Source organism: Mesoplodon mirus (assembly GCF_964341445.2).
Source record: "Mesoplodon mirus genome assembly, chromosome: 4".
Classification (NCBI taxonomy): Eukaryota; Metazoa; Chordata; class Mammalia; order Artiodactyla; family Ziphiidae; genus Mesoplodon; species Mesoplodon mirus.
In genome coordinates, this window is record NC_138979.1 from 96,040,835 (window position 1) to 96,056,050 (window position 15,216).

The following is a 15,216-nucleotide window of genomic DNA, read 5'->3' on the forward strand; positions in this document are numbered from 1 at the left end:
CCTGCCCTAAGGAGCCTACTATCAAGTGAGAAAGATGGACAGTAAACAAAATATTAATAAGTAATATGGTTTCAGTTATAACTTCAGTTACAAGTGCAACTAAGAAGACAAAATAGGATAATAAGACAGTAAGGATACAGAAATGAGCTGGACAGAAAAATACCTGCCCTAAGGAGCCTGCTATCAAGTGGGAAAGATGGACAATGAACAAAATATTAATAAGTAATATGGTTTCAGTTATAACTTCAGTTATAAGTGCAACTAAGAAAACAAAATAGGATAATAAGATAGTCAGTAATAGGATGAGAGGTGGGGAGATGATTTTAAATAGGGTGGCCAAACAGGAACGTGAAAAGTTGCTAATATCGCTAATCATCAGAGAAATGCAAATCAAAACCACAATAAGATATCACCTCACACCTGTCAGAATGGCTATTATCACAAAAAACACAAATAACAAATGTTGGCAAAGATGTGGAGAAAAGGGAACCCTACACTGTTGGTGGGAATATAAATTGGTGCAGACATTGTGGAAAACAGTATGGGGATTGCTCAAAAAACTAAAAATAGAACTACCGTGTGACCCAGCAATTCCACAGCTGGGTATATATCCAAAAAAACCAAAAACACTAGTTTGAAAAGATACAGGCACCCCAATGTTCATAGCAGTGTTATTTACAATTACCAAGACATGGAAGCAGCCTAAATGTCCATCAACAGATGAATGGATAAAGAAGATGTGGGATATATATATATATATATATATATATATATATATATATATATATGATGGAATACTCAGACATAAAAAAGAATGAAATTTTGCCATATATATATATATATATATATATATATATGATGGAATACTCAGACACAAAAAAGAATGCAATTTTGCCATTGCAGCAACATGGTTGGGCTTGGAGGGCATTATGCTAAGTGAATTAGGTCTGAAGAAGAAAGAAAAATACTGTATGATATCACATATATGTGGAATCTAAAAAATGCAACAAACTAGTGAATAAAACAAAAAAGCGGACTAACAGATACAAAGAAAAAACTAGTGGTTACCAGTGGGGAGAGGGGAAGGGGGGCAATAAAGGGACAGGGGATTAAAGAAAGGGGTTATTTGGGGTTATATGAAATCATGTGGGTGGAACTTTTGAAAATTGTAAAGCACTATAGAATTTAAAGAATCTTTCATTCAATTAAAAAAATAAAAGTGATCCTTCAAATCTGAAAAACAAACAAACAAGTAAATAAATAAATAAATAAATAAGGTGACCAAAGAAGGTCCCTTAAGAAGATAAGGTTTGAGTTGAGAGGGAGCTAGCCATGCCAAGATCTTGGGTAAAAACAATAAGTATAAAGGCCCCAAAGTGGCAATGAACTCAACAGTAAAATGTCTACTGTGGCTAGGGTATTGTGATAAAGGGGAGTTCTGAGGGGTTGGCAAGAGCCAATTCTTATAGATCATGGTGGGAAATTCCAATTTTATACTAAAAGTAATGTGAAGCTGGTTTTAAGCAGGAGAATTACATGGTGTGACCAAAAGATTTCTCTGGCTGGTATGTGGACAGTAGACAGCAAAGAAGGGCAAGAGCAGAATGGGGATGACAAATATTGAGTTTTCTACTGTTTCCCAGGTGAAATGATGGTGGTAGTAGTGCAGAAGATACAAAGTAGGAATATTTCTTATTATGGATTGTCAAACACATGAAAATAGACCAGTACAATGAACTCTTTTTTATGTATTACCCAGCTGAAGACACCATCAACTTTCTGCTATTTTTGTATCTATTCTCACTTTTTATTTTCTGGGGTATTTTAAAAGTAAATCCTATATGTCATACTACATTATCAGTAAACACCACTATAGCATTTCTCTTGAACAGGTAAAGACTTATAATATATTTAACCATAATACCGTTACTACACCCAATGAAGTAGCAGTACTCCCTTAACATTATCTAATACCCACAGATTGAGATGAATTTTGAAGGTAGAGCCAGTAGGAGTGCTGCCATGTTGGAAGTGTATGAAGAGAGAAATTAGGAGGAGTGGTTCTTGGCCGAGGTTCCAAGATGGGGAAAACTGGGAAAGGAGCGTGTTATTGTGGTGTTGACTTTTTTTGACTGGACTGGGAAACCAGAGTTCTATTGAGATATTAACCATTCTGTAGAGATGTAGAATGGGCATCTGAAGCTTAGGTGAGAAGTCTGATCTGAAGATATATTTGAAAGTCATCTGGCCACCTGGGGTGAGTCCAGACTCTAGAGAGTGAAGAGAGGAGCTCTGTGGCACTCCAAGGTTTGAAGATGTGAAGAAAAGAAAGGGCTGGCTAAGGATTTAAGAAGGAGTGACTAATGAAGTAAGAGGAACACCAAGGGAATGTGGTACTCTGGATTTAAAGAAAAGAAGGTGTTTGAAGCAGGAGGGGGTGGTTAACTGTGATGGGTGTAGTGAAGACTGAGAACTGATTCTTGGATTTAACACCATGAAGAGGGATTGCAGTTGGAGGGATGGAGACAAACTCCTGATTGGAGAAAGCAGGGGTAATCTTGAAGTGGAGATACTAAATATAGATAGCTCTTTTGAAGACTTAAAAATTGGAATGTGCCATCCTTATAATGAGGTGCTTAATAATAAGTAGTCACAATACTTTAAGGTATATGTTATTTTATGGTTTACAAAATTCTTCATAAACTTCTGTAAAATTCACTGGTAGATACATAACATAGATACATGTTTGAATGTCAGGTGGGTTTATCCCATTTTAAAAGCTTAGTATTATGAATAAATAAGCATTCTGAGGAGCTGGTATGAGCCAATTAATGTAGGTCATAGTGGGGAATTCTAGTTTTGGTCAACTTCTTGCCCAGGTGACATGGTTGGTTGGTAGTAGACTTAGGCTCAAGTCTAGGTCTTCTGCTTCTCATGACACAGACACTTCCTACTGTTACATCATGTCTTTCATAAACTTAAGGTCAAGATTCTCCTCTATAAGAATGTAAGGATTAAAAAAAATTGATTCCTACTTCTGGTCCATTCAGAATAGTATTCTGTTTCTGCAAGTATCAAGATTCTCCCTACAATGTCATCCTCAAAGGACAGAATCTTTTTTTTTTTAACATCTTTATTGGAGTATAATTGCTTTACAATGTTGTGTTAATTTCTGCTGTACAACAAAGCAAATCAGCTGTATGCATACGTATATCCCCATATCGCCTCCCTCTTGAGCCTCCCTCTCACCCTCCCTATCCCACACCTCTAGGTCATCACAAAGCATCGAGCTGATCTCCCAGGACAGAATCTTTACTTTAAAATTTCCTAGTTTTTGTTTAAACAATCCATTAGAATTTGTCGTTCATGAATTTCAAACATTACTTTGAACTTTGTTTCTCCTCATAATGAAAGTGTCTAGGGTACAAAACTAGCCCAATGAAAGGAAGTATTCTAGTAATTGCGAGCAATAAGATTTATCTTGGTCCTGAGAGAAATGTGAATGACATAATGGCTGAAGACTCAGAAAGCAGAGATATTTTACTCATGACCACAAGTAAATCCTGATTGAAATCTGTTGGCGTGACGTTAAGTCATGATTCTGAGAAGCTAAGTCTAGAGGGACCAGAGTAATACAGTCCAGGCATATAGTTTTCTGATGAGCTCACAGTATAAGGGGACAAAGCTGGGAATATCTTGAGGAATGAAAGTTAATATATCCTTTATTAGACAATTTCTCTGGTCTGTCAATTTTCTCACTGGGCGTTTGATGACAGCTTTATGGCAAACAATCTAACACTGAGATCATTCTCTTGAAGTACAGGTACTCCTCACTGCTGAGTGGAAGAATGTCCACATGCTCTAGGTATTAGAAAGCAAAAATAATTTAATTAGGGTTATTTAAGAGCCAGATTTATATCCCACTAGTCTCTAGGTTTTTTGAAACCACAGTCTGTATCTAATTCTACTTGTAGCTTCAATACTCAGCTCAGTGCCTGGCTCAGAATGCTCATTTTGTATGTATGAAGCAGTCTTTTGTTTGTTTGTTTTTTTTTTTTGGTTGCACTACGCAGCATGTGGGATCTTAGTTCCCTGACCAGGGATCGAAACTGCACCTCCTACATTGGAAGCACGGAGTCTTAACCACTGGACTGCCAGAGAAGTCCCCTATGGAGCAGTCTTGAACTCATTAAATGAAGGGTGATGGTACCTCACATGCCAGTGGATGATGATCTAATGAAGAGTTCTACCTACGTGCTATCTTATTTCTGAGGAACTCAAAGTGATAAATATTAGAACCTACTTTAAAGTAACATTTCAACATTTTCTTAAAAGTTGTTTAGGACTTAATGTGACTGCAAACCTAGTAAGAAAATTAACTCCCAATCTTCCAGTGATATCCTTAGCTGTGTTTTGTGCTGCAGAGTCAGGAATGCTATTTCCAGAGATGCTAGGTTTTCTGACCAGAGTGAAATAAATCACACCCCCCAAGAGACACCACCTAGAGACACCTTTGCTCTGTCTGTGTCAGTATGGTATGTATTATTACTTGGCATATTAAACAACTATTTTTTCTGGTATGTTTGCTTCTCTCTTAATTTGGCTCTATGTAGGAAAAATTATTAAGAACATCATTAGAGGCAATGGGAAAATATAATACAGGCCTTCTATCCTGGAACCAAAATTCTCAGGTTTTATTTTCCTCCAATGGAACCATCTTTTTGGAAGTATTATTCAGAAATAGAGGTTGTCATTTAATACGAGCTAGATAAGAGCATATTCTCTGATTTCTCAAAATAAGGTGTGGCAATATAGGTGAAGAGAATGGTTGATCTGCTCAGGCTAAGGTAATTGCTTGCAAATTTTTCATCAAAATATATTCTTCAAAATCATATCAAGTATCTTTTCCGACCAGAACACTATGAGATAGATATCAGTTAGAGGAAAAAATCTGTAAAAAATACAAATACATGGAGGCTAAACAATACACTACTTAATAACCAAGAGATCACTGAAGAAATCAAAGAGGAAATCAAAAATTACCTAGAAACAGGGCTTCCCTGGTGGTGCAGTGGTTGAGAGTCCACCTGCCGATGCAGGGGACACGGGTTCGTGCCCCGGTCTGGGAAGATCCCACATGCCGCAGAGCGACTAGGCCCATGAGCCATGGCCAATGAGCCTGTGTGTCCGGAGCCTGTGCTCTGCAACGGGAGAGGCCACGACAGTGAGAGGCCCGCGTACCGCAAACCAACAACAACAACAACAAAAAACAACAACAAAAAAAACCCTACAAACAAATGACAATGAAAACACGATGACCCAAAACCTATGGGATGCAGCAAAAGCAGTTCTAAGAGGGGAGTTTATGGCAATACAATCCTACCTCAAGAAACAAGAAACATCTCAAATAAACAACCTAACCTTACACCTAAAGCAATTAGAGACTGAAGAACAAAAAAAGACTAAAGATAGCAAAAGGAAAGAAATCATAAAGATCAGGTCAGAAATAAATGAAAAAGAAATGAAGAAAACAGTAGGAAAGATCAATAAAACTGAAAGCTGGTTCTTTGATAAGATAAACAAAACTGATAAACCATTAGCCAGAATCATCAAGAAAAAAAGGGAGAAGACTCAAATCAATAGAATTAGAAATGAAAAAGGAGAATTAACAACTGACACTGCAGAAATACAAAGTATCATGAGAGATTACTACAAGCAACTCTATGCCAATAAAACGGACAACCTGGAAGAAATGGACAAATTCTTAGAAACCCACAATCTTCCGAGACTGAACCAGGAAGAAATAGAAAATATAAACAGACCAATCACAAGCACTGAACTTGAGACTGTGATTAAAAATCTTCCAATAAACAAAAGCCCTGGACCAGATGGCTTCACAGGCAAATTCTATCAAACATTTAGAGAAGAGCTAACACCTATCCTTCTCAAACTCTTCCAAGATACAGCAGAGGGAGGAACACTCCAAAGCTCATTCTATGAGGCCACCATCACCCTGATAACAAAACCAGACAAAGATGTCACAAAGAAAGAAAATTACAGGCCAATATCACTGGCGAACATAGATGCAAAAATCCTCAACAAAATACTAGCACACAGAATCCAACAACACATTAAAAGGATCATACACCATGATCAAGGGGAGTTTATCCCAGGAGGCAATGATTCTTCAATATATGCAAATAAATCAATGTAATATACCATATTAACAAACTGAAAGATAAAAACCATTTGATCATCTCAATAGATGCAGAAAAAGCTTTTGACAAAATTCAACACCCATTGATGATAAAAACCCTCCAGAAAGTAGGCATAGAGGGAACTTACCTCAACATAATAAAGGCCATATATGACAAACCCACAGCCAACGTCATTCTCAATGGTGAAAAACTGAAACCATTTCCACTAAGATCAGGAACAAGACAAGGTTGCCCACTCTCACCACTACTATTCAACATAGTTTTGGAAGCTTTGGCCACAGCAATCAGAGAAGAAAAATAAATAAAAGGAATCCAAATCAGAAAAGAAGAAGTAAAGCTGTCACTGTTTGCAGATGACATGATACTATACATAGAGAATCCTAAAGATGCTACCATAAAACTACTAGAGCTAATCAATGAATTTGGTAAAGTAGCAGGATACAAAATTAATGCACAGAAATCTCCTGCATTCCTATACACTAACGATGAAAAATCTGAAAGAGAAATTAAGGAAACATGCCTATTTACCATTACAACAAAAGAATAAAATACCTAGGAATAAACCTACGTAAGTAGACAAAAGACTTGTATGCAGAAAACTATAAGACACTGATGAAAGAAATTAAAGATGACACAAACAGAAGGAGAGATATACCATTTCTTGGACTGGAAGAATCAATATTGTGAAAATGACTATACTACCCAAAGCAATCTACAGATTCAGTGCAATCCCTATCAAAGTACCAATGGCATTTTTCACAGAACTAGAACCAAAAATCTCACAGTTTGTATGGAAACACAAAAGACCCCGAATAGCCAAAGCAATCTTGAGAAAGAAAAACGGAGCTGGAGCAATGAGGCTCCTGGTCTTCAGACTATACTACAAAGCTACAGTAATCAAGACAGCATGGTACTGGCACAAAAACAGAAATATAGATCAATGGAACAGGATAGAAAACCCAGAGATAAACCCATGCACATATGGTTACCTTATCTTTGATAAAGGATGCAGGAATATACAATGGAGAAAAGAGACCCTCTTCAATAAGTGGTGCTGGGAAAACTGGACAGCTTCATGTAAAAGAATGAAATTAGAACACTCCCTAACACCATACACAAGAATAAACTCAAAATGGATTAAAGACCTAAATGTAAGGCCAGAAACTATCAAACTCTTAGAGGAAAACATAGGCAGAACACTCTTTGACATAAATCACAGCAAGATCCTTCTTGATCCACTTCCTAGAGAAATGGAAATAAAAACAAAAATAAACAAATGGGACCTAATGAAACTTAAAAAGCCTTTGCACAGCAAAGGAAACCATAAACAAGACGAAAAGACAACCCTCAGAATGGGAGAAAATATTTGCAAATGAAGCAACTGAAAAAGGATTAATCTCCAAAATATACAAGCAGCTCATGCAGCTCAATATCAAAAAAACAAACAACCCAATCCAAAAATGGGCAGAAGACCTAAATAGACATTTCTCCAAAGAAGATATACAGATTGCCAACAAACACATGAAAGAATGCTCAACATCACTAATCATTAGAGAAATGCAAATGAAAACTGCGATGAGGTATCACCTCACACCAGTCAGAATGGCCATAATTAAAAAATCTACAAACAATAAATGCTGGAGAGGGTGTGGAGAAAAGGGAACCCTTTTGCACTGTTGGTGGGAATGTAAATTGTCACAGCCACTATGGAGAACAGTATGGAGGTTCCTTAAAAAAAAACTAAAAATAGAAATACCATATGACCCAGCAGTCCCACTACTGGGCATATACCCTGAGAAAACCATAATTCAAAAAGAGTCATGTACCATAATGTTCATTGCAGCTCCATTTACAATAGCCAGGACATGGAAGCAACCTAAGTCTCCATTGACAGATGAATGGATAAAGAAGATGTAGCACATATATACAATGGAATATTAGCCATAAAAAGAAACAAAATTGACTTATCTTTATGAAGAGGATGGACCTAGAATCTGTCATACAGAGTGAAGTAAGTCAGAAAGAGAAAAACAAATACCATATGCTAACACATATTTATGGAATCTAAAAAAAAAAAATGGTTCTGAAGAACCTTTGGGCAGGACAGGAATAAAGACACAGATGCAGAGAATGGACTTGAGGACACTGGGAGTGGGAAGGGTAAGCTGGGACGAAGTGAGAGAGTGGCATGGACTTATATACACTACCAAATGTAAAATAGATAGCTGGAAGCAGCCGCATAGCACAGGAAGATCAGCTCGGTGCTTTGTGACCACCTAGAGGGGTGGGATAGGGAGATTGGGAAGGAGACACAAGAGGGACGGGATATGGCGATATATGTGTATGTATAGCTGATTCACTTTGTTATAAATCAGAAACTAACACACCATTGTAAAGCAATTATACTCCAATAAAGATGTTTAAAAAAATTGTTCTTCATAGTAGGAATATTTCAGGAATAATTTTTCCCATTGACATTACTCTTAGGATATTTGGGTAGTCAGTGGTTATCTGTAGACTATTTTTAATGGAAAGGTAATACAATTCTATCTTCCAACTTCTTTAATAATCTTTGGAAAAAAGGATGAGCCAAAGTTTCACAGATTTTTTTTCCCCCAAAGTTTTAAAATGAAACTAGGGAGCTTAAGGACTCATGGCAGCTGGTTATATTGACTTTGTGGAATTGAAATTGGAACTAAAGAAAGGTGAAATAGCCTAGAATTAAAAAGGAATATTCTAATTACAAGAGTATGTTGACAGCAGAATTGGAAAGTGAGCTCCCAATTTGTCGAGGGTGGTCTGCTGTTCCACCTACATCCCTCCTCCAGACTGCAGAATGTATTTCTCCAGCTGCTGGGCGTGCTGCCTACATACAGCCCTCAGCTGTCAGCTCTCTCTGGGAATTGCCCTTGGCTGAGGAGAGCTGTTTTTCTTAAGGTCACACCTCATTGCTGGGGTCAGACCGCATCCCATGACTGAACAAAGCCAAGGTATAAAGGCCTGGTCCCCTTGATCCAACTCTGAAGGCCCGTTCCAGCCCCAGAGCTTCCCTGGGGTTGGCTGAGCCTTTACTGTGACTGAATCAACAGCCTAACTCCTCCCTCTGCCCAGCTGTTTCCTTCACTCCCCACAGGTGTTATTCCCAAGAGAACTTGCCAATAACTTTCTTCCACACAGATCTCCCTCTGACTCTGCTGCCCAGGAATGTGACCTAGGCCTAAATTACTCTGTTTTCTCCATGGTCAATCTAACGTATTCCCTCAGCATTAGTATGTGAGAGCAGATGTAATAGTCTTCCTTTAAAATAATTTTCTTCTGATTTCCTTGGGGTTTCTTCATCTATTAGCCATATATTAATGGAATTCTACTAAGAATTTACAGAGAAGACAGAAAGGATCTAGAGACTCATTCAGGAGAAGTGTTTCAGTTTATGGAAATGATTAAAGCATGTAGATTTTCTGCACAGCTGTCAGTGGGCTTATTTATTGTTCAGGTAAAACTTAGTAAGTGAATTGATCATTCTGTTTTCAAAATAGTAAGGCCAAATTGTGTGTGTATTTCTGCACCCAAATAATGCACAAAAGGCTCTACAAGGATTTGTATAAATTAGGCAGGGCCTCTCTGATATTGATTACTTTTTCTCAGAAAATTTTTAAACGAAATTATCCATGCTGTAGGACTATAACTTTTATCATTTCTCCTTCTTCTCACCCTATCCCCCTACAAAATGGGTGTGAGACCTAACCCTCCCTGTGTGGTTCTACCTCAGCATGAGCATGGTGCAAATAAGAAGGGAGGAAAAGGAGGAAAACATCTGCATTCTTCAAAATAAATAGATTCCAAAGATGTGAGTATTATGCTCATTCTCAGTGTAATGAGATCCTGTTTACCAGTCTGTTGTTAGAGGATTAGGGCCAAACTGTATCTCTTACTGTAGTGTGGCTCTGACAGCAATGGAATTGAAAAGAACCAGGAACTGCTGCTGTCCACTGGACACTTTTGTCAGGGGACCATGACGGCCAGCTGTCTTTGGATCAGCTGGATTGAAACGCTGGGAGTCTGCACTATTGCTGTGCTTGAATCTCTTCAGCTCCTTAGGGGCCATTCTCTTTCTAAATAGGCAATACATAATTATCATGGAAAATAAAGTTAAAAAAAAGAACAATAAGTATAGATTTATTAAAAGCATGGCTTTGTAGTCAGGCAGATTCAGGTTGTAGTTCTGATTCTGCCACTCACATGTGAATTTGGAGGAGTTTTCTTTTCTTCTATTTTTACTCCCCAATTGCCCTTTAAAATACCAATATTTGTAATGCCAAAATTCAAACAGTCCAGAAAAGTATACAGTGAAATGGAGTCTCCCTTACATCCTGGTTCTCCTTTTCATTTCCTTTCTCTAATGGCTACCACTGAAGAGTTTCTTGTGTGTCTTTCAAGAAATTTTCTATGCATGTAACAACAGACATATGTGTAGGTTTATCCTTGCTTCAAAACACAGTTAGAGGGCTTCCCTGGTGGCGCAGTGGTTGAGAGTTCGCCTGCCGATGCAGGGGACACAGGTTCATGCCCCGGTCTGGGAAGATCCCACATACCGTGGAGCAGCTGGGCCCGTGAGCTATGGCCGCTGAGCCTGTGCGTCCGGAGCCTGTGCTCCGCCACGGGAGAGGCCACAGCAGTGAGAGGCCTGCGTACCGCAAAAAAAACCCCACAAAAAACACAGTTAGAATCTTACAGCACATGTGCAGTGTTGTGCATGTGCTTGTTTTCAACCTAATAATGTAACTTGGAGGATATTTCACATCAGCGCATATAGACCTATCTTATTCTTGTTAGTGGCTGCATTGTATTCCATTGAGTAGATGGGCCATGTTTGGATAGGTGTACCCTGGTATATCTATCTAATTCTTATTGATGGGCAGTGATGGTTTTTCATAGATTGCTATTACAAATAATACTGTAATAAACATTCTTGTATATCCATCTTTGAGCACCTGTATGATCAGTTTTTTAAAGTGGAATGTCAAAGTATGTGGACATTTGAATTTTTGACAGATGTTGCAAAATAGGGCAAATGTCTCAATTTCTTTGAACTTCAGTTTTCTATTCTGATTAAAGTTGCTAAAATGGGGGTAGAAAGAGTACCTATCTCATAGGGCTGCTGTGAGGATTAAATGAGATAAGATACTATTCAGTGTTGCCAGATGTAGCAAGTTAAAATATAGGATATCCAGTTAAATTTGAAATGCAGATAATGACAATATTTTAGTATAACTATATCCCAAATATTGCATGAAACACACTTAAACTAAAAAATTATTGGTTGTTTACCTGAAATTCATATATAATTGGGTGTCATTTATTTTTATTTGGCAACCCTATACATTAAGGGATCAGCACACCTCCTGGAATACAGTAAGCACTAAATAAATTGTTCATTGCTATAATTCTTATTAGACATTCAGAGAAATGCTGTCATTCAACAACTGTTTTTAGAAATAATGATTCTATATTCATTAATTCACTTATCATTCATTCAACAAATACTGAATGCCTACTCTAAACTAGGCATTATTCTAGGTCCTGAAGATACAGTGGTGAATAAAACAAAGTCTTCATGAGCAGTTGAATACTTTAGTATGCTATAGATCTGACATGGGCTTGAGATTAAGGAAGAAAGCAAGCTCAGTGTATGTGGATTGTTTGGTTAATTAGGTGAGGTCAATTATACTGACCTTCTTTATTATCTTCTTTCTCTAGTATGCCAACATAACTTCTGTAGCTTTTGAGGAAATCTTCTTTTCAGGAATCTGTGATGCTAATGGGCAATCAGGAGAATTAGATTGTGGAAAGGATGAAAGAAGCCTTGAGGAGACCCATGAAGATCTCTTCCTTCTGCCCCTTAAGCTTCAGCAATGGGCTTGGTATCTTGCTCATGGTAAATACTTGATTTCTAGCCCCTGGAGCCAGGGGTTCAGTGACATGGAGAATGGGACATGCTATCCCACTCTCATTTTCTCAAGGAGGTCTTCAGCAAATTGTAGCAGCTCCTACTATGCTATGCCTTATCAGGAAGAAGCAGGTTCAGACAAATTTATCAACAATTATTAGATACAGCTGCTATCTCTCACCACCTTTTCTCAGAACTCAGATTCTCTGATGTTCTGAGAGTAGATATATAGTTAGTGGGTGTGTTTTTAAAAATTCTTTCCTCAAAATAATTCTGGTCGCTATTCTGTGACAATTAACCCCATATGTTTTATGGTACCTTTGGAATTTAAATTTTATGAGTCCTTTTCTTGAATTTTGGCTTATTATGTAGTGATTGGCTTGTGAGCTTATAAGGTAAAAGCTAACTTACTACTCCAACTATTTTTGAAAAATCTGGTTCAAAGAAGCATTAGCTAGATTATGTCCATTTCAAAAGCTGAAGCAATTATGTGGTGATACTGATAATTGAAGCATTTTTTAAAATCTTGGGGTTTCTTGATTCAGTGCAATTACATGAATTAACTTGCTTACAGAGTATATACTACAAATCCTTTACTAGAGTGGGAGGGCTTTTCTTGACAACAGTAAAAGCGAAGTTTGAAGGTGCCGAGTCTATGGAGCCAAGTGTCATTTTCACGTCCCACAAGGCCACCCTGTGTTCCCTGCACAGAGCTATGACGCAAGTTTGCTTCAAACATGAGTCTTGGGAACAGCTGCACCACACATTGAGGGCCGGGGAGTGTGTGTTTTCGTTGTTTCAGGATGATGGCAAAATGAAATTACTATACAAGCTAAAATCTTAGAAGTCTAGAAATATTTTGAAGATGAGCCTTAAAGGAAATTTTCCTATCTGTCCCTCCAGTCTTCTGATATGCCTTTGATGTTATGAAGTCAGTGGTGGTTGTAGTGTGTAGGAAAAGAAAAATGGTGGGATTTAAAATATATTCGATTTAAATTCCTTTGCAGATCTTTATCAGTTTATATTTGTTAGTAAGTTTGGGTACTTTTGTAGCTATGATCCTTAGTGCTAACTGAAGTGTATCTCTGAGGTCCTAGTTAAATGAAATTATCATTACCTGGTAAGAAAGAATAGGAAATAACATTAAAAAAACTCCTCTGATTGTGTTATACATATTGATTGTTCTACAGATATAGATTCAAATAAGAGGCTTAACCAAGACATCACACACAACATATGGTTTACTGATGTCTCCAGGCCCTTTTTCTTCAAAGCCCTAATTAAATCTGTAGAGTGTTACTTTCTCCTCTCCAAAATAATCTGTTTTGTACTTCTTCCTCTTCGTTCAGTTTCTGGTAGCCTCTTCAAGTCATAACTTTCTGTCACAATCTTTTTTTTTTCTCACAATCTTCTTTGTAAGAGTTATGCTCTCTTCTTGGTAGGATGCTGTGTACAAGTCTGACAAATGTGTCTGTGGGTTGGTTGTGTAGGTTATTGATGAAATAGTTGGATAGCGCTAGGGTCAGGGTCAACATCCAGGGAATACCACTTGCTGTTTTTGTCATATTGATCATTAGTTTTGGATAATATTTCCTTTGAGGAAATTTCTCCCATGTTTGTGTACCTTCACAACAATATTTTCCTTCAAATTCTGAAAAATTTTGTCACAAACATTGTTGCCTTGTGAACTTCTCTATAGCTCATAGCCCACAGAGGTGATATTTTGTCCTGTGGAATTTGTACATGTACATACCAGAAGGTTTTTAAGATTTCAAATACTGTTAGTCATAGACTTTGGAAGTAAAGTGTTTGGAGTGCTCATTTTTAGGGAAGGAATTTCCATTGGAATAGGTGGAAAGGGGTAGGTGACCAAGGATAAGAGTAGGTGTTAGAAGATATCTGGGGTTACAAAGGGGCCTTTTGGGAAGAGGAGTTCCAAGGTATATGTTCTGGTCAGAGGGCAGACAGGTGGCAAGAGAGAAAGAGAGAAAAAGGAGTAGAGTGAGATAAAGTAAGGGAGACTGGGCTCATACATGGTATTACAAATATTTTCTGCTTTCTTGGCCTGTTGGATGACATTAGCAGACTAATGGTCAAATCTTAGTGGGGGTTGGTCAGATGATTTATTCTGAGTGTTTTTCTATTTTTGGAAATATTTAATAGGTTAGAAAGTAGAGGGTAAAATACAGATGGGGTGCGTGTGGATAGGAGGAGAATGGGCATGAGAATTTGGCATGAGGGAAGGGATTTTTCTCTGCTTTATCACTTCTCTGTATTGTCCCAGTAGGAATCCATATTGACCATATCAGATTCTTCCTTATCAAGGATTCTTTGCATGCCCTGGGATTTTGCAAATTTTTTTCTTAAAGAGATTTTATTCCAGTATTTTTGCAAGTGTAGCGGTTAATTCAACTAATTCCCATGGATATCACCAGACTTTTAAAAACATATTTCCAGTTGCTTTGGTTTTATGGGGGGAAATATTATGACACTAGACAAGTTAGAATTTATTACCCCAAATAGTGGCTATTGTTACTTACCTGTGCAAACTTAACTCTCAAGTGTGCATTTTAAAATGTATAAGAGATCCTGTAGAGTTTCCTTTTACCTTGGGTTGATTTTTCCATTTTGGTGGAAGAGGTAGGACGTGGTCCTTTGTAGAGCTTATAGTATACAGGTAAGAGGAATAGAAGTTTGCAAATGAGACTTAGTATCATCTCAGCTTCTTCTTGAAGCAGATGCACTTTCATTTTATCTAAGATACTGTCCCCTGAGAAACGTGACTAATGCTCCAAAGGAGATACCCCAGGAGAAATAGACCAGCACATAATCTATCCATACCTGTAAAAATAAATAAAATGAGATTTAAAGACTTCCTAGGGTCTTTCATTGTCATTGAACTAGATAAAATGCAGAAAAGTATGGCATTGGAAAAATGATTGAATTCTGGCTAGAGATGAAAATGCTGCAATTGAAAACTTTCCAGAACAACATGTACTTGGATCCGTATTAAAGAGAAATTCTTTGAGTGTTTAAGCCAAATGACCCAGC

General features: G+C 37.6%; 1 protein-coding gene across 5 annotated transcripts in view; it reads left to right on the plus strand.

Annotated features, from left to right (window-relative positions):
* Window positions 1-15,216, plus strand: part of ATP8B4 (ATPase phospholipid transporting 8B4 (putative)) — a 257,802-nt gene that overhangs the window by 105,851 nt on the left and 136,735 nt on the right. Inside the window, exon 1 of one of the 5 annotated variants that reach the window (XM_082616907.1) lies at window positions 9,617-10,065. The exons of the other annotated variants lie outside the window; for them this stretch is intronic. The gene's annotated coding sequence lies outside the window, so the exon portion shown is untranslated. Of the gene's footprint in view, window positions 1-9,616; window positions 10,066-15,216 lie in introns of those variants that run through there. 5 annotated transcript variants of the gene reach the window in all.